The 25,238-nt window shown below is 50.1% G+C and overlaps 1 pseudogene; it reads left to right on the top strand.

The window, feature by feature from the left end:
• The first annotated feature begins 22,565 nt into the window (after positions 1–22,565).
• LOC126937197 (biogenesis of lysosome-related organelles complex 1 subunit 4-like) lies at positions 22,566–23,214 on the top strand (annotated as a pseudogene).
• Positions 23,215–25,238: the final 2,024 nt, after the last annotated feature.

Raw genomic sequence — 25,238 nt, 5'->3', positions numbered from 1 at the left:
CTATCTTTTTTTTTTTTTTTTTTTTTTAAGAAGCAGTGTCTTGCTCTGTTGCCCAGGCTGAAGTGCAGTGGGGCAATCTTAGCTCACTGCAGCCTTGAACTCCTGAGCTCAAGTAATGCTGCTGCCTCAGCCTCCTGAGTAGCTGGGACTACAGGCATATTCCACATGCCTAGCTAATTTATTTGTATTTTGTAGAGACAGGGTCTTGCTATGTTGCCCAGGCTGCTCTTGAACTCCTGGCCTCAAGTGGTCCTCCTACCTCAGCCTCCCAAAACACGGTTGCATGGCATAGAGATGGGGCCATCACATGGCAAAACCCCATCTCTACTAAAAATGCAAAAATTAGCCGGGCGTGGTGGTGGGCGCCTGTAATCCCAGCTACCTGGGTGGCTGAAGCAGGAGAATCACTTGAACTTGGGAGGTGGAGGTTGTAGTAAGCTGAGACTGTGCCACTGCACTCCAGCCTGGGCGACAGAGCAGGACTGTCTCAAACAAAACAAATCAAAACAAAAAACCCAAACCAACCCCCAAAAAGCAACAGGTGTGAGCCCCTGTGCCTGGTCAATGCTGCTGCTTTTGCCAGGCCTTTCATGTAGGGAGCTAGTCAGTCTAGCCAGGAGTTAAGCTGGCTTTGGGGTTCGGTGTTGCTCTGTTGCCCTCAGGGCCTCACAGTTCTCTAGCATCACCTTGCTTAACTAATCACGCCGAGCATCTCCTCATGTGCTTATTTAACATACATGTATCTTCTTTGATGAAATGTATTATTCAAATCTTTTTTTTTCTTTTTCGAGACAGGATCTTGAACTTTTGGTCTCAAGTGATCCTCCAGCCTCCCAAAGTGCTGGGATTGCAGGCGTGAGCCACCACTCCAAGCCTATTCGAATCTTTTGCCCATTTTTCTTCCTCAGGCTGTTTGACATTCCTCTAATATCACTAAGTGTTGAGGGTGGGGCCTGACTTGCTAGAAGGTTTTTTCCCAATGTCCGATCCACTCTCAGTTTTTTTTTTTTTTTTTTTTTTTTTTTTTTAAATTTTCGAGATGGAGTCTTGCTCTGTCACCCAGGCTGGAGTACAGTGGTACGATCTTGGCTCACTGCAACCTCTGCCTCCTGGGTTCAAGCAATTCTCCTGCCTCAGTCTCCTGAGTAGCTGGGATTACAGGCACGTGCCACCACGCCCAGCTTATTTTTTGTATTTTTAGTGGAGATGGGGTTTCACCATGTTGGCTAGGCTGGTCTCGAACTCCTGATCTCGGCCTCCCAAAGTGCTGGAATTACAAGAGGGAGCCACTGCACCCAGCCTACCCTCAGTTTAGGTCTTCTCTTTGCATTTGCTCCCCAGAGAGCGTGTCTCCCTGCATTCTTGCCTTTCCCTCCAGCAGACCCACAACTGTAACTTGTTATTAGTGCTTTTAAGCCTGTTTTTTTTTTTTTTTTGCAGTGATGTTGGCGGACTGGAGTGGCATTCTCCATTATTCTGGGTCAGTTCCAGTATTAGGCAGGAGCTGGGTCTCAGAGCTCCTGCTCCTCCCCTAGTAGCAGGTGAGATCTAATAGTTTGAGCCCAGGATGTATTTCTGCCCTTCCCCTAAAATTAAGAACGTTTTTCTGTTTGATTCCCTCACCTGCAATGGGTCTTCATCTGTGCCTTGAGGGCCTTTCCCACCTTGACCCCACTGCTTAAGGCTTTTATCCCGTAAAGGAGAGAATGGAAATAGAGACAGTGAGAGGAGCTTCATGCTTTCTTGCAGGGACTGCAGGGGACTTTCTCGGGCGTCTTGCCCTGCCCCAACCTTTCTTATGAGCACCTGGTGATGTACCTAGAGAAGAGCCTGAGAGTGGGTAAAAATTCTCCTTGTGTCTGCAGCTCCTAGAGATTCTATACTTCACAGTAGCTTGCACTCCACATTTAGCAAGTTGCTGAAATTTTTAGCTGATGTTTTAGTCTGTTTTCTGCTGCTATAACAGAATGCCATAGACTGGGTAATTTATAATTACAGAAATTTATTGGCATATGATTCTGGAGGCTGCGAAATCCAAGATCAAAGGGTCAGCATCTGGCAAGGGCCTTCTTGCTATGTCATCCCATGGCAGAAGGGCAGAGAGGGCAAGAGAGAGCAAAAGGAGCCAAACTTATCCTTTTATAAGAAATCCACTCCAGGCCAGGCATGGTGGCTCATGCCTGTAATCCCAACACTTTTGGAGGCCAAGGTGAGTGGATCACCTGAGGTCAAGAGTTCAAGAACAGCCTGGCCAACATGGTGAAACCCCATCTCCACTAAACCTACAAAAATTAGCCAGGCATGGTGGTAGACACCTGTAATCCCAGCTACTTGGGAGGCTGAGGCAGGAGAATTGTTTGATCCTGGGAGGCAGAGATTGCTGAGAGCTGAGATCATGCCACTGTACTCCAGCCTGGGTGACAGATCAAGACTCTGTCTCAAAAAAAAAAAAAAAAAAAAAAAATAGAAACCCACTCCAGCAATAATGAACCCACTCCTGTGATAATAGCATTAATCCATCTATTTCTGAGGGCAGAGTCCTGTCATTAGGCTCCACCTCCCAACATTGTTGCATTGGGTATTAAAATTCTGGGGACACATTCAAATCATAGCAGTTGAATTATTCTTCTAAGTTTGTATGGTGTCTGGCATCTGTGCCATCAGGTCCCTTCTGTCCTAGGAGATTGGTTGATTTCCCTGTGACCTCAGCTCTGAAAAGTTGTGATTTTGCTAATTATCCAGTTTTTTTCTTTGAGATAGGATTTCACTCTGTTGCCCAGGCTGGAGTGTATTGGTACCATCATGGCTCACTGTAGCTTCAACTTCTGGGCTCAAGCAATCCTCCTGCCTCAGGCCTAGTAGCTGGAACAACAGGTGCGTGCCACCATGCCTGGCTAATTCTTATATTTTCTATAAAGGCAGGGTTTCACCATGTTGCCTAGCCTAGGCTGGTCTCAAACTCCTGGGCTGAAGCAATCCTCCCACTTGGCCTTCCAAAGTGTTGAGATTACAGGGGTGAGGCACTGCACCCAGCCTAATTTTTCATCTTTATGTTAGCTAGAAGTCCAATGTTGTGCTTTTACTGAGTGCCCGCAGTGTGTTAGGCTCCGCTAGGCTCAGGCTCCCAGCAGGGGTTAAGACAGGTGCAGGCCCTGCCCTTATGGGACACAAGGCCATCCTGGGTTTCTGCATCTGCACCTGGTGGATCTTGTTGGAGGCTGCCAGCAGCCTAAACCATCGGGAATTATTGTCCCCCCTCCACAGCAGCAGATCTGAGGTTTGGAGGAGAGGAGCCAGCCACCTGGAGCCAGAGAAGCAGCTCCAGCCCTGGCCTGACTGCTCCCCAGTAGCAGCTGTGGAGGTCTGCTGGGGCTGGTGTCTGGGGATGCAGTCATGGGACCTGTACTTCCTCTTCCCTTGCTGCCTCACTCACCAATCAGGCCCTACAGGCAGTAGACTGGACCCCATATTACATTTCTATGGCTCAGTGAGAGGGGTCAAGATCTCAGGCTTGGGGAGGGGGTGGCCAGGCTGCAGGGCTTTGAATTCTTTTTTTTTTTTTTTACGGAGTCTCACTCCGTCAACCAGGCTGGAGTCCAATGGTGCGATCTTGGCTCACTGCAACCTCCGCCTCCCGGGTTCAAGCGATTTTACTGCCTCAGCCTCCCAAGTAGCTGGGATTACCGGCATCTGCCAACATACCAGGTAATTTCTGTATTTTTAGTAGAGATGGGGTTTCACCATGTTGGCCAGGCTGGTCTCAAACTCCTGACCTCAAGTGATCCACCAACCTTGGCCTTCCAAAGTGCTGGGATTACAGGTATGAGCCACCACGCCTGGCCAGGGCTTTGAATTCTGGCTCTGTCACTTATCAGCTGTGACACCATGGCCAGGTGAATTCCTTCCTCTGAGTCTCGGTTTCCTCATCTGTAAAATGGGAATAGTTTATCCCTATCTGGCAGGTGGTTGTGAAATCAAATGAGAGAATGCGTGTGGTACCCACAGTGCCAGGCCCCTGGCATGGGGAGAGCTGGGTGGAGTACGAGGCTGCCTTTCCCAGCAGCTACCATGCTGGCCTACCAGGCCCTCAGGAGGGGACCCTCTGCTGCCCGCTCGCTCCACCCAGGCACGTCTCCAGGAGACAGCCTGGTCTTGTGACTTTGGAGTTAGTTGTGACCAGCCCCCTGTGAACTGAACAGTAGAACCATTCAGGAATTATTTGGGTTCAGAGCAGAGCTGGGTTAGCGAGTCCGGGCTCTCAGCCACTGGTTATGGCTGAATTGTGTTATGGCGCCCTCCCCACCTCCAATTTATGTATTTAAGTCCTAATCCCCAGAGCCTCAGAACGTGACTTGACTTGGAGATAGTGTCTTTATCGTGGTAATCACCTGTAAAGGTCCTGTCTCCGAATAAAGGGGTTATTAGAGTTAGCCCCGTTCCGATACGACTGGTGACTGGTGTCCTTATACAGAGAGGAAATTTGGACACAGAGACCCATCCACAGGGAGAACAGCACGTGAAGATGAAGGCGGAGGTCGGGGTGATGCTTCTAGAAGCCCAGGGACGCAAAGATCACCAGCAAACCACCAGCGGCTGGGAGAGAGGCCTGGGACAGATTCTGCCCCACAGGCAGCGGGAGCCAGCCCTGACGACAACTTGATCTGAATTCTGGCCTCTAGGATGCCGAGACAGTAATTTCAATTGCTGAAGCCACTTGGTTTATGGCAGCATCAGAAAACGAAGCCACTAAGCCGGGGAGGGCCGAGGAGCCAGAAGGACCCGGTCCCCCACCTCTTACTTCCTGTGGCACCTTGGAGAAGTCACTTTCCCCTCTGAGCCTGGCTTTTTTCTGCTGTACAGATGGGATGATCGTCCCGGCCCAGCTGCCCCTCTAGGGCTATTCGCAGTGTCATTGATTGCACGCCCTGAAGTCTGAAGGGGAGCTGTGCCCCGCTGTGCTCAGCTCTGCAGCCCTCTGTTCATCAGTCAGGATCCCGAGGCCTTTGGCTCACCGGGCACCAATCGTCTATCCCTTCTAGGCGTTGGACACGGCCCAGAGCCTGCTGCGGGGCCGGCCCAGGATGGGGCCATGTTCTCTAAGAGTATGAGTCAGTAATGGAGGGGCAGGAACACCTGTTTTGTTTGTTTGTTTGTTTTTGAGATGGAATCTCTATCTGTCACCCAGGCTGGAGTGCAGCGATTTGATCTCGGCTCACTGCAACCTCCACCTCCTGGGTTCAAGTGCTTCTTGTTCCTCAGCCTCCCGAGTAGCTGGGATTACAGGCATGCACCACCACATCCAGCTAATTTTTCGTATTTTTAGTAAAGATGGGGTTTCACCATGTTGGCCAGGCTGGTCTCAAACTCCTGGCCTCAGGTGATCCACCCTCCTCAGCTTCCCAAAGTGCTGGGATTACAGACGTGAGCCACCGCACCCAGCCTTGCTCTGTGTGTGTGTGTGTGTGTGTGTGTGTGGTTTTTGGTAGGGGGACCTGTTATCTTACACCAGATATTTCCCATAAGAGATTCAGCAAGTGCTCAGCATCACTGATCATCAGAGAAAGGAAAGTCAAAACTCCAATGAGATGTCATCTCACCCCAGTTAAAATGGCTTTTATCGGCTGGGCGCGGTGGCTCGTGCCTGTAATCCCAGCACTTTGGGAGGCTGAGGTGGGCGGATCACTTGAGGTCAGGAGTTTGAAAGCAGCATGGCCAACATAGTGAAACCCCATCTCTACTAAAAATACAAAAAAATTAGCTGGGCGTGGCGGCAGGCACCTGTAGTCTCAGCTATTTGGGAGGCTGAGGCAGGAGAATTGCTTGAACCCAAGAGGCGGAGGTGGCAGTGAGCCGAGATTGCCACTGCACTCCAGCCTGGGAAACAGAGCGAAACTCCATCTTAAAAAAAAAAAAAAAAAAAAAAAAAAAAAAAGTCAGGCAATTATAAATGCTGGCAAGGATGTGCAGAAAAAGGAACACTTGTACACTGTTGGTGGGATTGTAAATTAGTACAGCCACTATGGAGAACAGTTTGAGGTTCTTTAGAAAACTAAAAATAGGGCTACTGTATGATCCAGCAATCCCACCGCTGGGTATATACCCAAAAGAAAGCAAATCAGTATATCGAGGAGATATCCGCGCTCCCGTGTTTGTTGCAGCAATGTTTACAATAGCTAAGATTTGGAATCAATCTAAACATTCATCAACAGATGATTAAAGAAAATATGCACCTATGCAATGGAGTACTATTCAGCCATAAAAAAGAGTGAGAGCCTGTCATTTGCAACAACGTGAATGGAACTGGAGGTCATTATGTTAAGTAAAATAAGCCAGACACAGAAAGACAAATATTGCATGTTCTCATTTATTTGTGGCTGCTAAAAATTAAAATAATTGAACCTAAGACGATAGAAAGTAAAATGATGGCTACCAGAGGCCGGGAGGGGAGTGGAAGGGTGAGGCAGGGGGAGGTGGGGATGGTTATTGGGCTAAAAAATAGTTAGAATGAATGAATAAGGCCTAGTATTTGATACTTGTATAGTCACCCTAGCACAACAGGGTGACTTGAGTCAAATTGTACATTAGAAACATAACTAAAAGACCATAATTGGACTGTTTGTAGCACAAAGGATAAATACTTGAGGGGATGGACACCCCGTTTACCCTGATGTGATTACTACGCGTTGCATGACTGTATTAAATATCTCATTTACCCCATAAATATATACACCTGCTATGTACCCACAAGAATCAAAAATTAAAATAAAAAAAGAGAGAGATTCAGCAAGTTTGGGGGCCAGAAAAGCTTTTATAAAGAAGTTTCCCCCTTTGTGTGTGACTGGGAGACAGACACAGAGAATGGCCAGGGCTGGCCCAAGGCCACACAGTGAGGCAGCTGCAGGGCAGGCGGGCGGGGTGCTGAGGGCTCTGTGTCCACCGTGGGCTCCAGGCAGCTCTTGGTAGTGTGGGTTGTGTCTCGCTGGTTCCCTCATGCAGATGGCAACTGGCAGGGGCTTCCAGGCCCCGGGGGAGCAGGACCCTCCTCTCCACAGCCTCTCCTAGGGTGGCTCCCTCTTCCCTCCTCACCTGTGCACAAGCTCACCTCCAAGCCCTTGCTGGAGGGTTCCCTTGCACCAGTCAGGTGTTATCCAGGGTCCCCAAGAGGTCAATTCCCGCTTCAAGGTCAGGGATTTATTACAGGGCGAGGCCTGGCACAATTGTGGAGTACCTGCAAAGTGACAACTGGAAGGAGAAATTGGAGGATCAGAGGAAGCTTCACCCATTGGTGGATGAGAAGAGAGGCACACCCAGCCTTGACCGTGCAGGGCACGTCTCGTAGTCCACGGGAAGCTGCTGGCAAGGGAGAGCCACCGCCTCCATGCGCCTGCACCTGTGTTCTAGCAAGAGGCCGCAAAGACCCTTCCTCCCTCTGGGCCATGGTTCTCCCTCTTCTAGCCAGGTTGCACTCCCCTTGAGATCCTAGAAGGTGAACACAGAGATACAACATTAACTGTCAGCGGCTGACTCTGGGCACACTGCCTACGAGTTAGCCCCACTCTGCGAGGAGCGGTACCATTAAATTTAAAAATAAACAGGCCGGGCGCGGTGGCTCAAGCCTGTAATCCCAGCACTTTGGGAGGCCGAGACGGGCGGATCACGAGGTCAGGAGATCGAGACCATCCTGGCTAACACGGTGAAACCCCGTCTCTACTAAAAAATACAAAAAACTAGCCGGGCGAGGTGGCGGGCGCCTGTAGTCCCAGCTACTCGGGAGGCTGAGGCAGGAGAATGGTCTAAACCCGGGAGGCGGAGCTTGCAGTGAGCTGAGATCCGGCCACTGCACCCCAGCCTGGGCGACAGAGCAAGACTCTGTCTCAAAAAAAAAAAAAAAAAAAAAAAAAAAATTTAAAAATAAACAAACAAAAATAAAGGAAAGCAAGCAAACAAAAAAAGAGTAACTGCTATGGATGCATTTTACCTTATAAAATAAGGGGGTGGGAGAGAGAAAGAGAACTGATTATACTTGCAAATACAGTGGACCCGTGAACAATCTGAGTCTGCTCCACTTATAGGTGGATTTTCTTCCATCTCTGCCACCTCTGAGACAGCAAGACCAAGCTCTCCTCCTCCTCAGCCTATTCCGCATGAAGATGAGGACGAAGAACTTTATGGTGATCCACTTCCACCGAATGAATAGGAAATGTATTTTTTCTTCCTTATGACTCTTTTAATAACATTTCCTTTTCCCTCCCTGTTTTATTTTATTTTGTTTTTTTGAGACAGCGTCTTGCTCTGTCACCCAGATCCTAGTACAGTGGCCTAATCACAGTTCACTGCAGCCTCGACCTCCCAGGCTCAGGCGATCCTCCTACCTCAGCCTCCCAAGTAGCTGGGACCACAGGCGCATGCCACCATGTCTGGCTAATTTTTAAATGTTTTTGTGGAGACGGGGTCCCACTCTGTTGCCCAGGCTGGTCTTGAACTCCTGGCCTCAAGCAATCCTCCTGCCTTGCCTCCCAAAGTGCTGGGATTACAGGCATGAGCCACCATGCTCAACCTCCAGCTTACTTTATTGTAAGAACACAGTGTAGAACACATATAACATACAGAATTTGTGTGAATCAACTGTTCCTGTTATCGATAAGACTTCTAGTCAATGGTAAGCTATTAGTTAGGCCAGGCACCGTGGCTCACGCCTGTAATCCCAGCACTTTGGGAGGCTGAGGAGGGTGGATCACCTGAGGCCAGGAGTTCGAGACCAGCCTGGCCAACATGGTGAAACCCCATCTCTACTAAAAATACAAAAATTAGCTGGGCATGGTGGTGGGCCCTGTAGTCCTAGCTACTCAGGAGGCTGAGCCAAGAGAATGGCTCGAACCTGGGAGGTGGAGGTTGCAGTGAGCTAAGATCTCGACACTACACTCCAGCCTGGGTGACAGAGCGAGACTCCATCTCAAAAACAAAAACAAAACAGTATGCTATTAGTAGTTAAGTTTTGAAGGAGTCAGAAATTATATGCAGATCTGTGACTGCAAGGAAGGCAGGTGCCCCAAACCCCCTGTGTTTTTGTTCACGGGTCAACTGTACGTTCATGTAGAAGGAAATTTCAAGGAGGAAATACTAGTAATTACCGCAGTTCTTGTTTCTGCAACAGGTCACATGACCAGAACTCATGTCAGTCCTTTTGGCACCACCCCTTCCGTGTTGTCTCTGTCCTCATCAGGTGCTCAGCAGGTTGTAGGTTCTTGCTTGGAAGGATGACCCAAACCTTCATTCCCGAAGGGTCTCTGTCTTTAGTGTTCCTGCCTGAATCGAGTTGTTGTAATTTCCATTCCAAATAAGCCCACTTACTTCTGCTTGATATTTAGCAACCTGTGAGGACTAATCACCCCCTGGTTTTGCTGTGGGTTCAGAGGCATAAAGGACCCATTGTGGTCAGATGTAGCCTTAGCTCTGGTTTAGTCGAGCTGTTGTTGTGTCCTCTGGTGGGAACATTCCTCCTCTGTGAACTCATAAATGCAGGGATGGGAAATACTTTGTGAGCAGGCAGTCAGGGATAACAGCGGGAAGAGCTGCTTCCCTTCCTGTCTTTGGACACCTGGATCCTCAGTCCTGGCCGTGGGAGAAGTAGCGCCACATGCTGGATGTTGCATCAGAGCCCATACTGCGTCTTGGAGGATCCTGTCCCACCCTGCAAGGTATGACCCCTAGCTGATGCCGAAAATGTGTCTTCAGACCCCATTCTATGCAGCCAGCTGCTTCAGGGTGATGAGGAATATGGTAAGATCAGTAAGATCAGTGAATTTCATGGGCCCAGTGCCACACTTAATTTGCTGCAAAATGACTTCTCCGGTCAGAAGCAGAGCTGTGTGGAATACAGTGATGGCAGAGAAGCCATTCTGTAAGTCCACGGTGGTTTGGCAGAAAGGCAAATCCATATTCAGAATAAGGGTCTCTGCCAATAAGAACAAAATGCTGCTGCTTCTATGATTGAAATGGTCCACTGTAACTGACCTGGCACCGGGTGGTTGTCTGATCTCTCTGGGTAATGGAGTCCTAGAGGGGGCTCAGTGGACCAGTGTGATTTTCTGTGAAAGAGAGGCGTCATGGTCACTGTGATTGCATTATAAAAGAGGGCTGGAGAATTGATATAACCTTGAAACAGGAATGGTGAAGATGTATTCCTGGCCCTGCCAACTGAAAATAAACAGCTTCTGATCAGCAAAAAGGTACCAGATGTGCGACTATCTCTAGCAAAGAAACCACATCTGGAATGGTAGCTGCAATTGGAATCACCACCTGATTGAGGTTGTGATAATCTACTGCCACTCTCCAAGATCCATCTGTCTTCTGTACAGACCCAATAGGTGAGCAAATGGGGATGTGGAAGGAATCGCCACTGCTGCTTCCTTCAAGTCCTTGATGATAGCACCGGTCTCTGCAATCCCTTCAGGGAGGTAGGAAATGTGATTTGCTTCTGGTTTACTCTCATGGTAGGGGGCTTCCAGCTGGCTTTTCCTACCATGACAGACCTTACTCCACAGGTCAGGAAACTGCCAGTTGCTGAGTCTGATAGTTCCAACTGTGCATTCCAGAACTGGGGAAATAACCCTGTTCATGGGCCCAGTGGGTTCACGAGAGCTGGACCTGAATAAAACTCTCTAATTTACTGGATCTCCTGCCATATTGTTAAAATAGGACCATACACTCTGACATTTCTCACATCAAGAAGTGGGGTCTTGCCCTGGATGGTGGCTCATGCCTATAATCCCAGCACTTTGAGAGGCTGAGGTGGGTGGATCACTTCAGGTCAAGAGTTCGAGATCAGCCTAGCCAACATGGTGAAACCCTGTCTCTACTAAAAATACAAAAATTAGCCAGGCATGGTGGTGGGTACCAGTAATCCCAGCTACTCAGGAGGCTGAGGGACAAGAATTGCTTGAACCCAGGAGGTGGAGGTTGCAGTGAGCTGAGATTGTGCCACTGTACTCCAGCCTGGCGGACAGAGCAAGACTCTGGGAAAAAAAAAAAGGGTAGTCTATGCCCCCTTCTCTTGAATCTCAGTAGGCTTGTGACTACTTCAACCAACAGAGTGTAACAGGAGTGACACTACGTGGTTTCTGAGGCCAGGTCATACAAGGTGATACATGGAGCCTTTGTTCATGGAGCCCTGAGTCTCCATGTAAGAAGTCTGACTACCCTGACACCACCACACTAAGCACTCTGGTCTGCAGTCCCAGCTGAGCCCAGTCTTCTGGCCATCTCTGCCAAGGCATCAGATAAGCGAGAGATGCTGCCTTGGACCCTCCAGAACAGCCCATCCTGTCTCCCCCACCGGCTGAGTACCAATGAGTGATCTAGGTTGACACTCCCAGGAACAGAAGAATGTCCTGCTGAGCCCTTCCTGAACTCCAGACCCCCAAGATAACGAGACATAAGAAAATGGTTGGCTGGGCACATTGGCTCATGCCTATAATCCCAGCACTTTGGGAGGCCAAGGTGGGTAGATTAGGATGTCAGGAGATTGGGACTATCCTGGCTAACACAGTGAAACCCCGTCACTACTGAAAATACAAAAAATTAGCCAGGCATGGTGGCAGGCGCCTGTAGTCCCAGCTACTTGGGAGTCTGAGGCAGGAGAACGGAGGTTGCAGTGAGCCGAGATCGCGCCACTGCATTCCAGCCTGGGTGACAGACCAAGACTCAGTCTCAAACAAACAAACAAAAAAGAAAGAAAATGGCTGATATAGCTTGGATATTTGTCCCCACCCTCATCTCATGTTGAATTCTAATCCCCAGTGCTGAAGGTGGGGACTGGTGGAAGGCGTTTTGGTAATGAGGGTGTACGTCTCATGGCTTGGTGCCGTCCTTGCGATAGTGAGTTCTCATCAGATCTGGTCTTTTTTAAGTGCGTGGCACCATCCCCTGCCTCACTTCAGCTTTCATCATGTGACACGCAAGCTCCCACTTTACTTGTGAGTAAAAGCCTCCTGAGGCCTCATCAGAAGCCATGCTTCCTGTATCGCCTGCAGAACTGTAAGCCATTTAAACCTCTTTTCTTTATAAATTACCTAATCTCAGGCATTTCTTTAGAGCAATGCGAGAACAGCCTAACATAATGGCCATGGTTTGTTAAGCAGTAGTAAATATCTAGAATACTTCCAGGAGCCCTCACTTTGACTGCAGCACTGTGGCTTTTTTGGGCCTCCTGGAATTAATGTCAGCTCAGAGCCATCATCTAATCATCCCTAAGATATCTGGTTATTTCCCCTTATCCAATGCATAGTCACTCTGGCAAATGGCCTCAGGTTGCTTTGGAGTACAACTAAGATTTACAACATACACTCTTGGTTGTCCTTCCTTAAGGGGCTCCAGCCTCCCCTTTCATTCAAGGGGCTCTGAGTCTCTCAACTGCTCCCCCTGGGAATTGGCTGAGGGTCTCATAGTATTCTCTAGCTTGTTGCTTCAAAACAGATTTCTACTTACCAGAGCTAGAACTTTTCTGGTTATACAAATCAAGATTGTAGGCCGGGCGCGGTGGCTCAAGCTTGTAATCCCAGCACTTTGGGAGGCCGAGACGGGCGGATCACGAGGTCAGGAGACCGAGACCATCCTGGCTAACATGGTGAAACCCCGTCTCTACTAAAAAATACAAAAAACTAGCCGGGCGAGGTGGCGGACGCCTGTAGTCCCAGCTACTCAGGAGGCTGAGGCAGGAGAATGGCATAAACCCGGGAGGCGGAGCTTGCAGTGAGCTGAGATCCGGCCACTGCACTCCAGCCTGGGCGACAGAGCGAGACTCTGTCTCAAAAAAAAAAAAAAAAAAAAAAAAAAAAAAGATTGTAAGGCTGAATGTAGTAGCTTATGCCTGTAATCCCAGCACTTCGGGAGGCTGAGGTGGGAGGATCACTTGAGCCTAGGAGTTCAAGACCAGCCGGGGCAACACAGCAAGACCCTGTCTCTATTAAATAAATAAATAAATAAAAACAAATTAAGATTGTATTAGGTTACCCACTTACTTTGTTCTTGGGGTCACCAATTCTGTCTCCCTGCCCCTCCACCCAAACAGAGAACATAGTGTGGGGGCCAGTGAGCAAGTCTTAAGGGGACTTACCCTTGTTTTTTTTTGTTTTTTGTTTTTTTCCTTTTTGTGGAGAACAGGGTCTTGCTATATTGCCCAGGCAGGCCTCCAACTCCTGGGCTCAAGCTATCCTCCCACCTCTGCCTCCCTAAGAACTGGGATTACAGGTGTGCGCCACTGTGCCCAGCCTGCAAGTCTTAAATTATAAGTCCACTCCAGCATGCCAATCTCTCTAATCTCTTGAATACTTTCTTCCACACTATACTAAGGGAATTTTGGCTTCTCAGCTTCACTCATCGTAGACCACCTTTGGGTCCAGGTTTCAATGAACCAACCAAGCACACCATTAGAGCCACTCCTAGCTGCTTGAGCTAACTCAGTGACTCAGATTCTCTGCTTAGTGCACCTCTACATGTCCAGAAATTGGCCAGAACAAACATTATACGCCCTCCGTGCTATGCCGTGCCCCTAGGGTCTCTCCCAGTGATTTTCCCCTTCCCCCCTGTTGGTAGAAGTTGCCCACATCTTGCAGTTCTTCTGCTGCAGAGGATGCCTGTTCACAGGCCCCACTTGGGACCTGATCACCCAAAGCTTGTGAGGCCTGGAGTCTGGTTATTGGTCTAGAAGCAATGGCAGGTGGAGGACCACCTCAGGAGGGGGCATTAAAGGGTCTCCAGGCACAGGGACAATGTCTGGCTCTTCACTCAGAACTTGATCTGGGGGCTGGGCACAGTAGCTTATGTCTGTAATCCCAGCACTTTGGGAGGCTGAGGTGGGTGGATCACCTGAGGTCAGGAGTTCGAGACCAGCCTGGCCAACATGGTGAAACCCCATCTCTACTAAAAATACAAAAATTACCCGGGCGTGGTAGCATGTACCTGTAGTCCCAGCTACTTGGGAGGCTGAGACAGGAGAATTGCTTGAGCCTGGGAGGCGGAGGTTGCGGTGAGCCGAGATCGCACCACTGCACTCCAGCCTGGGCGACAGAGCAAGACTCCCTTTCAAAACAAACAAACAAGCAAACAAGCAAACAAACACACACAAAACAACAAAGAAAAACAAAAACCAAAAACCTTGATCTGGGAATTGAAAGCCCTGAGCTCATGTCTTTTTCTCATTAGTTTTCCAGTGCACTTAGAGGCAACCAAGTGACCTCCCAGTCCCTGTGCCCTTTATTTCCACCCACACATTTGATGCCAGGAGTGACTTGGTCACCTGAGCCCTCTGTGGGCCTTGGCTCCAGGGGTTATGTGACTGCTCCACTGTTGTGTGCCATGGAGCCCCAGTGTTGGCCCTAGCAGCAGGGTCTGAACGCCTCTAAATCCACTGAGATTGGAGAACTGATGCTGGATTCCTGTCCTTAAGATTCTCGTCCCCTGGAAGCATCACCAGTACCAACCACTGTCTCACGCAGGGTTCAATCAGGGAAGCAAAGCCACTGCGGGTATTATGGGATGCAGATTCATTATGGGGATGGTCTGACACGACTATGGGAGGAGCTGGAGGTGAAGGCCCAGAGGGGACACGAGGGGTCAGAGCTGACACCTCCCAGCAATCTGAGAAGCCAGGTGTGTCCGGCTGCCAGAGGGATGTGGGGGACGCTCCTGGAGGGTCCCCTGGGAGCTATCACCTCTGTGTAGCTGCTGCCTCTGTGAGTTCTTTGGGGAGCCTCTGGGGTGGGCCTGGGACCACCGCCGGTCAGCAGGCCAGCAGTCAGGAAGACCGAGCGCAGGGTGGAGGACAGCAAGGACAAGCTGGAGCCCCCAGGCCACTGGGTCTGCCAGTCACCATGGCTGCCTCCTGTGACCTTCAGAGAGCAACGGTCGCTGCTTCCCTTCCAATTTCAAAAGCTCCTATGCAGGAAGCACAGAGGGAGGCCTTCTGGGAAACTCGCCTCTCAGCCTCACCAGGTTGGCTTGGCCCCATCCACATCTCCGTCCCGCCTCTCTGCGGGCTGGGTCAGGACCCTTCCAGGCGTTTGCCCCTCCAGTACCTCCTTCCCAGCTAAGATGCTGGGGTTGGTCTATTCTATTCAACATGGGTGCAACCAGCCATTAGCACAAGCTTGGAACAGAGCAGCGCTCAATGTGTGTTTGGCAAATGGACAGGTGAATGGAGGACGGGATGATGCCTGCTTGGTGCCAGGGCCTGGGCTGGGCGCGACAAACACAGAAAAGTCAGACAGAGAGGAGGTTTGCTGCTGCCACAGTTGCGGCCTGTACTTATTCTCTGCAGGGCATTGGGCTAAAGGCTGGGGCCACAGGAGGGAGGTGGAGATTAGCTGAACTCCAACAGCTGGGACATGCCTGGATGAATGTGTTCAGGGCCTCAGACAAACCCAGTGAGAGACCAGGCTGGAAGTGCAGAGCAGGCGAGGCCACTACTGGCCGGTGACTTGCGGAGGACTTCCTGCAGCAGGTGGCTTGGGGAGGCTGGAACAGGTGGACCCCTGTGGTGGGGCAGGTGCATGCCAGACAGAGGGTGTCATGGTTTCTTTTTTTTTTTTGAGCCGGAGTCTTGCTCTGTCGCCCAGGCTGGAGGGCAGTGGCCGGATCTCAGCTCACTGCAAGCTCCGCCTCCCGGGTTCACGCCATTCTCCTGCCTCAGCCTCCCGAGTAGCTGGGACTACAGGCGTCCGCCACATCGCCCGGCTAGTTTTTTGTTATTTTTTAGTAGAGACGGGGTTTCACCATGTTAGCCAGGATGGTCTCGATCTCCTGACCTCGTGATCCACCCATCTCGGCCTCCCAAAGTGCTGGGATTACAGGCTTGAGCCACCGCGCCCGGCCCCATGGTTTCAATATATGTGTCCCTGCAAAATTTAGATGTTGGGGCTGGGCGCAGTGGCTCACGCCTGTAATCCTAGCACTTTGGGAGGTGGAGGTGGGTGGATCACTGAGGTCAGGAGTTCGAGACCAGCTGGCCAACATGGTGAAACCGCGTCTCTACTAAAAATACAAAAAAATTAGGTGGACATGGTGGTGGGCGCCTGTAATCCCAGCTACTTGGGAGGCTGAGGCAGGAGAATCGTTTGAACCTGGGAGGTGGAGCTGAGATCATGCCACTGCACTCCAGCCTGGGCGACAGAGCGACACTCCATCTCAAAAAGATAAAAAGTAGGCCAGGCGCTGTGGCTCACGCCTATAATTCCAGCACTTTGGGAAGCCGAGGCAGGTGTATCACCTGAGGTAAGGAGTTCGAGGCCAGCCTGGCCAACCTGGTGAAACCCTGTCTTGGAGTGAGACTCCCTCTCAAAAATAAAAATAAAAAAATAAATAAAAAATTTAGACGTTGGAACTTCAGCCCCAGGGTGATGGCATTAAGAGGTGGGACTTTTTGGGGAGTGATTGAGTCATGAGGGCTCTACCCGATGGACGAGATTAATGCCCCTGTAAAGGAGGCTTCAGAGGGCTGCCTGGGCCTCCTTTCTTTTCTGCACAGCATTCGCCCTTTTTGACCCCTTCTGATGTGTGAAGAAGGTGCCATCTTGGAAGCAGACAGCAGGCCTCATCAGGCACCAAATCTGCTGGTGCCTTGATCTTGGACTTCCCAGCTTCAGGACTGTGAGAAGATAAATTTCTGTTCTTTTTTTGAAATGGAGTCTCGCTCTGTCACCCAGGCTGGAGTGCAGTGGCCGGATCTCAGCTCACTGCAAGCTCCGCCTCCCGGGTTCACGCCATTCTCCTGCCTCAGCCTCCCGAGTAGCTGGGACTACAGGCGCCCGCCACCTCGCCCGGCTAGTTTTTGTGTTTTTTAGTAGAGACGGGGTTTCACCATGTTAGCCAGGATGGTCTCGATCTCCTGACCTCGTGATCCACCCATCTCGGCCTCCCAAAGTGCTGGGATTACAGGCTTGAGCCACCGCGCCCGCCCTAAATTTCTGTTCTTTATAAATGACCCAGTCTCTGGTATTTTGTAACAACAGTAGGAACGAACCAGGATAAAGGCCAAGGCTTGTGCAGGTGCAGGAAGGATACCAGGCTCACCCCTGACCTGGAGAGGTTTTCATTTTGCACTCACTTCAGGCTGCAGGCTTGCGCGGGGTTTTTTTGTTTGTTGGTTTTTGGGTTTTTTTGAGACAGAGTCTCACTCTGTCACCCAGACTGGAGTGCAGTGGCGCACTCTTGGCTCACTGGCAACCTCTGCCTCCCAGGCTCAAGCAATTCTCCTGCCTCAGCATCCAGAGTAACTGGGATTACAGGCGCATGCTACTACTACCTGGCTAATTTTTGTATTTTTAGTAGAGACAGGGTTTTGCTATGTTGGCCAGGCTGGTCTCCAGCTCTTTTTTTTTTTTTTTTTTGAGAGGGAGTCTCGCTCTGTCGCCCAGGCTGGAGTGCAGTGGCCGGATCTCAGCTCACTGCAAGCTCCGCCTCCCAGGTTTACGCCATTCTCCTGCCTCAGCCTCCCGAGTAGCTGGGACTACAGGCGCCCACCACCTCGCCCGGCTAGTTTTTTGTATTTTTTAGTAGAGACGGGGTTTCACCATGTTAGCCAGGATGGTCTCGATCTCCTGACCTTGTGATCCGCCCGTCTCGGCCTCCCAAAGTGCTGAGATTACAGGCTTGAGCCACCGCGCCCGGCCCTGGTCTCCAACTCTTGACCTCAAATGATCCACCCACTTCAGCCTCCCAAAGTGCTGGGATTATCCAAGCGTGAGACACTGCACTCGACCAGCTCGCCTGGGTTTTGGTTTCTAGAGATGATGCTTATGATGCAGGAGCGTGGTCTTGCTCAGACTAGGGAATGACTCATCTTCATGGTGGGAACAGAAGGTGTAACCAAGAGATATAAGCAGACACCTAGGTCCCAAGTCCACTCTGCTCCAGGTTCAGACCCTCTGGTCCATTCTCCATAGGCGGCAGGGCGTGCCTCTAAATCCTCCATGGTCCCCACTGTGGCTGTCGGGAGGTGGCCCAGCCTCCTCTATGTGACTGCCCCTCTCTCACCTCCTGGCCTTCCACGTGCTGCCCCTCCGTCCTCCCGCCTTACCTGCTCCTCCTCAGAACAGCCTCTCCTGACTCTCTGCCTTGGACAGGGCCCCCCTGTGCTTCCCAATTTGCCACTCACACCCCAGTGTCCTGGGACAGTCCCTGTGGCCTGGCTGGATTCTAAGTGGGGGTCTTACACTGTGTATGCTGGCGGGCTGGAGAGGAGAGGGAAGTGCAGCCATGCAGAACTGAGAAGGGAAAGGTGGGGGGTGCCTCTCAGGACCAAGCTCTCCTTCCAGATAATTCTTTTTTTCTTTTCTTTTCTTTTTTTTTTTTTTTTGAGACAGAGTCTTGCTCTGTCACCCAGGCTAGAGTACAGTGGCTCCATCTCAGCTCACTGCAACCTCTGCCTCCTCAGTTCAAGGGATTCTCCTGCCCCAGCCTCCGAAGTAGCTGGGACTACAGGCGCGCGCCATCACACCCAGCTAATTTTTTGTGTGTGTTTACTAGAGCCTGGGTTTCATCATGCTGGTCGTGCTGGTCTTGAACTCCTGACCTCACGTATCAGCCTGCCTCGGACTTCCAAAGTGCTGGGATTATAGGCATGAGCCACCGTGCCCAGCCCAGATCATTATTGATTTAGGGATTTCCTTGACTCTGCCTGGGAACAGTTTTCGTGTGACAAGCCCAGTTGAGAAATGGCCAGTGAGAATGGTGGCCATCAGCAGGTCCCTATCTTATATCCATGGCTGGAGAGGAAAGAGAAGTCTCCACGCCCTGCCTTCCTAGATCCTGCCAGCAGGCCTGAGGCTGCACGTGTGGCCTTTCTTTCTTTTTTTTTAGAGATGGGATCTCCCGCTGTTGCTCAAGCTGGAGTGCAGTGGCGTGATCACAGGTCACTGCAGCCTCAACCTCCCAGGCTCAAGCAATCCTCCCACCCAAGTAACTGGAACTCTGGGACTATAGGTGCATGCCACCACGCATGGCTAATATTTATACTGTCTTTTATTTTTCCTCAAGTCAGTACATTTTATTTTATTTTTTAAATTGCTCCTTTTTGTTTTTTATTTTTAATTTTTGTGGGTATATTGTAGGTGTATACATTAAATATTTATGGGGCATATGAGATATTTTGATAGATGCATACAATGCGTAGTAATCACATCAGGGTCAATGGGGTATACATCCCCTCAAGCATTTATCCTTTGTGTTACAAACAATCTAATTATACTCTCTTAGTTATTTTAAAATGTACACTTAGGCTGGACATGGTGGCTCACACCTGTAATCCCAGCATTTTGGGAGGCTGAGGCGGGCAGATCACCTGAGGTCAGGAGTTCAAACCAGACTGGCCAACATGGTGAAACCCTGTCTCTACTAAAAATACAAAAATTAGTCAGGCCTGGGGTGCTTGCCTGTAGTCCCAGCTACTTGGGAGGCTGATGTGGGAGAATTGCTTGAACCCGGGTGGCAGAGGTTGTAGTGAGCCGAGATCAAGTCATTTCACTCCAGCCTGGAAGACAGAGCAAGACTCTATCTCAAAAAGATAATAAATCGACCAGGCACTGTGGCTCACGCCTATAATCCCAGCACTTTGGGAGGTGGAGGTGGGCGAGTCACCTGAGATCAGGAGTTCAAGACGAGCCTGGCCAACATGGTGAAACCTAGTCTCTACTAAACAAACAAACAAACAAAAATTAGCTGGGTGTGGTGGCACATGCCTGTATTCCCAGAGAGATGGAGGTTACAGTGAGCCGAGATCATGCCACCGTACTTCAGCCTCAGTGACAGAGAGAGACTCTGTCTCAAGAAAAAAAAAAAAAAAAAAAAAAAAATTGGCCGGGTGCAGTGGCTCACACCTGTAATCCCAACACATTGGGAGGCCGAGGCGGGTGGATCATCTGAGGTCGGGAGTTCGAGACCAGCCTGGCCAACATGGAGAAACCCCGTCTCTACTAAAAATACAAAATTAGCCGGGCGTGGTGAGACACGCCTATAATCCCAGCTACTGTGGAGGCTGAGGCAGGAGAATCACTTGAACCCGGGAGGTGGAGGTTGCAGTGAACCGAGATCGTGTCATTGCACTCCAGCCTGGGCAAAAAAAAGTGAAACTCCATCTAAAAAAAGAAAAAGATTACCCTCCCTCCAGCCTGGGTGATAGAGCAAGACTCCATCTCAACAAAATAAATAAATAAGTAAATAATAATAAAAATAAATAAACAAATAAATAAAAATTCCCCTCCTTTTGACCCAGCAATTCCACAACTAGAAATTTACTCCTAGAAATAATTTGGCGAATGCAAAAAAAAAAAAAAAAAAGTGCACAAGGATGTTCACGTAGTGGTGAGGTTGGTGGCGTTTACAAGGGCAACGGATTGGAAGTTGCCAAGATGACCAACAATGGGATTAGGAGAGTAAAGGGCACACAATCAGGGCTCCGGGCATTCTTGAGTAAATGACTGAAATTGTGCTTCCACTTATTTTATTCTCATACATGTCATCCTCATGTGAGCCCTGTTATTATCTCCACTTTCCAGATGAAGGAACAAAGGCTCAGAGAAGGGCACAGGCTACTGGTGGCAAGCCAGAACTCATGCTCAGCTGGGTGAACAAAGGAAGCCAGGAGTCTGAGTAAGAATAAAGGAAATCAGGGAGAAGGCTCCAGCAAGTCATTCCTTTGCTTATTGCCTTTATTAAGCCCTCACCCCCAGGCATGCTCTGTGCTCACAATGGCAGCCACTGCTGTGAATCCTTTTTATTTTTAAGTTTTATTTTTTTATTTTTTATTTTTTATTTTTGGTCTTTGAGAGAGAGAGTCTTACTCTGTCCTCCAGGCTGGAGTGCAGTGGCGTAATCTCAGCTCACTGCAACCTCCGCCTCCCAGGTTCAAGTGATTCTCCTGCCTCAGCCTCCCAAGTAGCTGGGATTACAGGCGCCCACCAGCATGCCTGGTTAATTTTTATATTTTTAGTAGAGATGGGGTTTCACCATGTTGGCTGGTCTCGAACCCCTGACCTCAGGTAATTCACCTGCCTCGGCCTCCCAAAGTGCTGGGATTACAGGCGTGAGTCATCATGCCTGGCCCTCAAATACTCTTTTACTTTTCCTGAAAGGGAAGAGAGCAGGTGTCCCAGGCCCCAGGCCTCACTCTCATAAGCAGTAGGATATGGTGGTCATGAAGACAGACTATGGCGCCAACATGCCTGGGCTCATATCCTCCCAGTTCCACCTCTTACTAGTGGTGTGATCTTGGACAAGTGACTTAACTTCTTTTGGCCTCAGTTTCCCCATTTGTAAAATGGGGATAATAACAATAATGCCTACCTCATAGGGTTGCTGTGAAGGTTAAACAAATATTTGTAAAGAACGTAGAATAGTGCCCAGAACATAGTATGCCCTGTATCAGTAATTTTTTTTTTTTTAGACTGAGTCTCATTCTGTTGCCCAGGCGGGAACACAGTGGCGCGATCTCGGCTCACTGCAAGCTCCACCTCCCGGGTTCACGCCATGCTCCTGCCTCAGCCTCCCAAGTAGCTGGGACTACAGGCGCCCGCCACCACGCCAGGCTAATCTTTTTCGTATTTTCAGTAGAGACGGGATTTCACCGTGTTAGCCAGGATGGTCTCAATCTCCTGACCTCGTGATCTGCCCGCCTCGGCCTCCCGAAGTGCTGGGATTACAGGCGTGAGCCACCGTGCCTGGCCAGTATTTGTTTTTTAAAAAATCCACACACACAGTCCACATACACATATAACCATGACGAAAATGTTTGAGAGGCGGGCGGAGTGGCTCATGCCTGTAATCCCACCACTTTGGGAGGCTGAGGTGGGTGGATTGCCTGAGGTCAGGAGTATGAGACCAGACTGATCAACATGGGGAAACCTCGTCTCTACTAAAAATACAAAATTAGCCGGCGTGGTGGCGCATGCCTGTAATCCCAGCTACTCGGGAGGCTGAGAGGCTGAGGCAGGAGAATCGCTTGAACCCGGGAGGTGGAGGTTGCGATGAGCCGAGATCGCGCCATTGCATTCCAGCCTGGGCAACAAGAGCGAAACTCTATCTCAAAAAAAAAAAAAAAAAAAAAAAGAAAAAGAAAAAAGAAAAAGAAAAAAAAAGAAAAGAAAATGTTTGAGAGTAATTTGAGCAGCATATATAAAAACTTTTTTTTTTTTTTTTGAGATAGGGCCTTGCTCTGTCACCCAGGCTGGAGTGCAGTGCCTTGATCACAGCTCGCTGTAGCCTTGACCTCCGAGTTCAAGTGATTCTCCCACCTCAGCCTCCTGAGTAGCTGGGACTATAGGTGTGCACTACCATGCCTGGCTAATTCATTTGTTTTTCTTTTTTTTGGTAGAGACAGGGTCTCCCTAGGTTGCCCAGGCTGGTCCTGAACTCCTGGGCTCAAGCGATCCTCTCACCTTGGCCTCCCAAAGTGTTGCGATTTCAGGTGTGAGCCACCACACCGGGACCAAAATATTGAACACGCAGCACCGATTCAGCAACCCCAAGTGTGGGATCTGACAGACGCACTCATAGAAATTTGGCGGTCGCGGACTATGGAGGGTAGCTCCTCAGATAGCGGAGCGCCGCCCGAGAGGCTGACGGAAGAGGCCAAGCCTCAGGGAGCCGCCTGGAGCAGGGACAGTGGCACTGTGTCCCAGAGCCGCAGCAGCGCCTCGGGGCGGTGGGAGGACGAGGGCGCGGAGGACGAGGGCGCGGAGGACGGTGCGCTGGGCCGCGACCTGCCGCTGCTACGCCGCCTGCCTGCTGTCCGGGGCCGGGGCGCGGCCCGAGGTCGAAGCCCTGGACGCGAGCCTGGAGGACCTGCTCACCAGAGTGGACGAGTTCGTGGACATGCCGGACATGCTTCGCGGCGACTCATCCCCAGTCGTCAGCCAGGGCGTGCCGCGCATCCACGCGAAGGCCGCCGAGATGCGGCACATCTGCAGCAGGATCGACCGGCTGGAGGCCTTCGTGAGGATGGCGGGCGGCCGCCTAGCCAGGATGGAGGAGCAGGTCACCAAGGCCGGGGCCGAGCTGGGCGCCTTCCCCAGGGCGTTCAAGAAGCTCCTGCACACGATGAACGTGCCCTCGCTCTTTAGCAAGTCTGCTCCCTCGAGGCCACAGCAAGCAGGCTACGAAGCCCCCGTCCTGTTTCGGACCGAACACTACTTCCCTTGTTGTAGTGAAAGGCCTCAGCTCTGACGGCCTGACCACTGCGGCAAGAGGACCCCAGCTGAGGTGCTTACCTCCAGTACGAAGTGAATTGCAAATCCTGCTCATGGACATACATGATGTTGGAGTGTGGGATTTCAAGGTTTACGTTCTGCACACTCTCCGCAGTATATTCATGATTCAGTGTAGAATGTATAGACTTTATGCCTTCCAATTTTAAAAAAAGGGACGGGGTCTTGCTATGTTGCCCAGACTGGCTGGAAACTCCTGGACTCAAGTGATCCTTCCACCTCAGCCTCCCCGGTAGCTGGGACTCCAGGGTCGCCACCGCGCCCAGCCTGTGTCTTCCAGCTCTAATCAGAAAGCTGCTTGGCGAGGACATGGGGAATCAAACTGAATGAACTTTGCACGGTGGCAAAACTGTTATTTTTATGGATTTTACTACACGGCGTTACCTTTTCAAGATTTATATGTTTGTATAATCATAAGAAAATTGAGCCATTAAAGCCTTGTTATTATTCAAAAAAAAAAGAAATTCATAATGATAAATATTCAAGAATGTGAATTGCCATATTAATTGTAAGGACAAAAATTGGAGACAACACAGAGGTTCATCAAAGGGGAGTGGCTAAATCTGCTGTGGTCCATCCACAGGGTGAATACTACCTCGGAGAAGAAAGAATGGGTTTTGTGTTTTAGGTTGAATCATCTGAAATTGCTAACATTTGACCATTTCTGACTTACAAAATGGCAAGATGGCAATTTTAGATGAGTTTAATACTATGCACTTGTGTTAGAGTAGAATGAGCTCTGGTAAGAAATAGACCCAGGCCAGAAGTGGTGGCTCACGCCTATAATCCCAGCACTGTAGGAGGCCAAGGTGGGCCCATCACTTGAAGTCAGGAGTTCAAGACTAGCCTGGCCAACATGGTGAAACCCCATCTCTACTAAAAATGCAAACATTAGCTGGGTGTGGTGGCAGGCACCTGTAATTCCAGCTACTCAGGAGGCTGAGGCAGGAGAATCGCTTGAACCCGGGAGGTGGAGGTTGCAGTGAGCTGAGATCATGCCACTGCATTTCAGCCTGGGCAGCACAGTGAGACTCCATCTCAAAACAAAAACAAAAACAAATAGACCCAAATATGTACTGGTCTTCCATGAGGTCATTCAGGGACCCATGCTGAGGAAGCATCTGCATCTTCAACACAGGTTTTCCCACGCCTGTCGTGTTTAACTCCATCCCAGATGATGCAACGTCTGAGCATGTGGCACAGTCCTTGGCCTATAGTGAGTGCCCGATAAATATGAATGTGGCAGCAGAGATACTCATCATGTCTCCTTCCTTTGCAACAGAATCCTAACTTAGCACCTGCTTAAGGGGAGACTGGGTGGTACATTTAGATTAATCTAAGTCATTTGCATTGGCCCTGTTCTCTTGCCAGTGATTGATTTCCACACAGAAACTGCCAGCGCCCCACGGTGTCCATCCAGTCTTACATGCTGACACACGGTCCCAGCTTTCGTCTCTCTTTGCCTGGTAGCTTTCTCTGGCAACCGGAACTAGCTCTGTGACTGTGTGTCCTGTAGGCTGGAAGTGCCAGAGACTTAAGGCCCACACTCCAGTGTGGCTTTCAACCAAAGACGGACAACACTGACTACCTGACCCCTCAGGCGTGGTAACCCTGACGTGAGTGTTCCATGCTGTCACGCAGAGCTCCCTAGTGGGATAATGCTCCAATTGCCCGCAGGGGCAACTTACCTGGTAATTGGCTATTTCCTCACCCAAATCTCATCTGAATTTTAATTCCCATAATCCCCGTGTGTCAAGTGGGGGACTAGGTGGAGGTAATTGGACCATGAGGGTGGTTTCCTCCATGCTGTTCTTGTGATAGTGAGTCTCACGAGAGCTGATGGTTTTAGAAGCATCTGGCATCTCCCTTGCTTTCACTCACTCCATCCTGTCACCCTGTGAAAAAGGGGCCTGGTTCTCCTTCGCCTTCCACCATGATTGTAAGTTTCCTGAGGCCTCCCCAGCAACGTGGAACTGTGAGTCA

The sequence above is a fragment of the Macaca thibetana genome, chromosome 15 (genome assembly GCF_024542745.1).
Source record: "Macaca thibetana thibetana isolate TM-01 chromosome 15, ASM2454274v1, whole genome shotgun sequence".
Lineage (NCBI taxonomy): Eukaryota > Metazoa > Chordata > Mammalia > Primates > Cercopithecidae > Macaca > Macaca thibetana.
Note: the sequence above shows the minus strand (reverse complement) of the source record. Positions and strands in the feature narration are given on the sequence as shown.